The sequence below is a fragment of the Pteropus vampyrus genome, unplaced genomic scaffold (genome assembly GCF_000151845.1).
Source record: "Pteropus vampyrus isolate Shadow unplaced genomic scaffold, Pvam_2.0 Scaffold528, whole genome shotgun sequence".
NCBI classification, from domain to species: Eukaryota; Metazoa; Chordata; class Mammalia; order Chiroptera; family Pteropodidae; genus Pteropus; species Pteropus vampyrus.
In genome coordinates this window covers 2,689,603-2,692,423 of record NW_011889309.1, presented here as the reverse complement: position 1 = coordinate 2,692,423, position 2,821 = coordinate 2,689,603, and positions in this window count along the sequence as shown.

Sequence of the window (2,821 nt, the reverse complement as noted above, 5' to 3'; positions counted from 1 at the left end):
GTCTTGGAGTATATGAGGGATGGGGCCCTCTGGGCTGGGAGTTGGGGACTGCGTCTCAGCCTCGGTTTTCCGACCGGGGCCAGTAAAAATCAACTGTTGTTTCTCTGCAATCCCGTCTCGCTTCTTTGCTTTCTGCCCTGATGACTGGGCCCTGTTGCCGGCTGCTAGAAGTTCCGGCACTTCCAGGCTGGCTGATCAGGGGGAGTCAGTGCACCTTCACCCCTCCCCCTCCTTCTGCAGGGAGCTCCAGTGGCTGCAAGAGGCAGCTTCTTTATTTCTCCGAGTCTGCCGCCCGACACCTAGGGTTCTGACTTGCGGTAGCTCTGATGTACAGATCCCACACTCAGATGTGCTGGTGTGCAGTTTGGGTGTTTTTTTTTAGATGTTCAGCTTGTTGTTTCAGGGGAGAGATCTGAGGACATCTCTCAGTCTGCCATGTTTCCTTGCCATGTCCACAAACTATCATTCTTTTAAACATATCTTCTTCATTTTAGAGCTCGAGAGTTGGAGGCTCAGGGAGTTGACGTAATTTGCTCAAGTTCACAACCTTCTTTCAGATGACTGTGAACTCAAGTTTTCTGGCTTGAAAGATCATGTTCTTTCTGCAACATCATGCCAAGTCCCTTCTCCTTGGAGTGTTTTCACAAATCACTGTTGCTGCCGCCTTTGTCTGCAGGGCCAATATGAGCAACAGCTCAAATCAGACTCAAGTCTGATTACAAGATTCATAATAGTCTTGTAATGTCAGAATATTTTTACATTAAATAGTTTATAGTGTGTTTCTGTTTTTCTGAAAGACTGTTGACTTTTTAAAATGAGTTTTCTGTAAATTTCTAGTCTTGCCATGTAAACAAAAATATGCATATTTAATAAGGCACTTTTGCTATGTATTACAATAGTGTTTATTACTATTTAAAATATTCTAATTATAGTAAAATATACTACATTATTTGATATTCCCTATATAATACCCCATATGAAAACAATTTTCTTTTATAACTCAGTACTAGGATGTTTTAAAATTCCATGGCATTGATATTTTTCCTCTTTCTGATAATAACAATGATAATGATGATGATGATGATGATGATGACAATATTAGTAATACTTTATCTCCACCTTGAGAGTCAGTAAGTTCTGAGTCATATTTGAAATAGTGAAGCTACCATGTATTTAATGTTGCTTGTGTATTTGTTCATTTAATCTAGTTAGTTATATTTGATTCCTAGATTATTGATGAGAAACTTTAGCTCAAAATGGGTAAGTGACCTGTGTAAGGTCACACAGCATAAATGGGATATTACTGGTATTTGACCTAGGCTCAAGAGTTTTTGTTTACATTTTTTATTGCCTATAAGTGAGATCATAGAGTATTTACTTTTCTTTCTCTGTCTTATTTCTCTTAGCACAGTGCCCTCCAGGTTCATCCATGTTGCTCTCCCTGCCCTTCATTTTCTCGATTAGGTACTGTATCTTTAAGACTTTTTTTGTTTTGTGACCAAATGTGACGCCTGACAACTAGAGGACATTTCTTAAAGTGGATAAAGGTAAATTCAAGACAAGTAACAGGACATTCTTTTCCACATAGCTCAGCAACAGAGATTAATGATTTAAGCTTAATAAAATTTAATTATACAAATTAAATATTTAATCCAATATTTTTAAAATCATGGAAAAACTAACACACAATCCTTATTGAAAAGAAGTCAAAGACAATAAAAGGAACCACTTTTAAAAAACTGAAATAAGTACCTAAGTTAAATATATATTTATTATTATTAATGTTATTATGCACATAAAGTTAAAGATGGCCAAACATGGCAGAGAAATAACTTTAAAAAGACTTTAGAAAGATATTTAAGTACATACTATAATTAACTTTCCATAATAGTATTTGCTTTCATAATTTATGGCATGAAAATGCTATCATAATTTTTATCCCATGGTTTAGTTAAAGCACTAAATTAAATATGATTAAATTCTGTATTAGTCTCAAAGCAAATGTTGACTTAAACATAATTGATATGGAAGCATGTATCTAATATTGTATCTAATATTGTAATAGTGTTATTTGTTAGATGAATATGTTATAAAAAAGCTTGAAGCACTTAATTTCAATTGTTAAAGTTGGATAAATTATTTTACAGGAAATTTACAATCATTGACTATCAATAGCGTGAATATTTCTCTAGCTGTTTCTAGAGATGTTAATTTTAGAGATTTTTCATAACTGCTAAATGGATATTTTAAATGATTATTTTACTGCACTCTCTCTGGAGTTTACAAAATGCATATATCTAATATCTTTATTGTTCATGGTAGCCAGGACATGGAAACAACTGAAATGCCCCACGATAGATGGTTGGCTACAGAAGAATAGTACATATATACAATGGAATATTACTTAGCCATAAAAAGGTGAAATTCTGCCATGTGAGACAACGTGGATGGACCTTAGGATAATCGTACTAAGCAAAATAAGCCAGACATAAAAATCGTACTAAGCAAAATAAGCCAGACATAAAATCGTACTAAGCAAAATAAACCAGACATATTATTTCTCTCTTGTAGGATGTAAAACTGAAAGCAAAAAATGAACGAGACAAACAAAAACTAATAGGCACAGACAACAGTTTCGTGGTTACTAGAGGGAAAGGGGTGCAGTAGAAGAGGGTAAAGGGACTCAAATATATGGTGACAGAAGATTTGACTTTGGGTGGTAAGCACACAGTGCAATATATGAATAATGTGTTATCGAATTGTACACTAGAAACCTATATAATCTTATTAACCAATGTCACTCCAATAAATTTAATTTAAA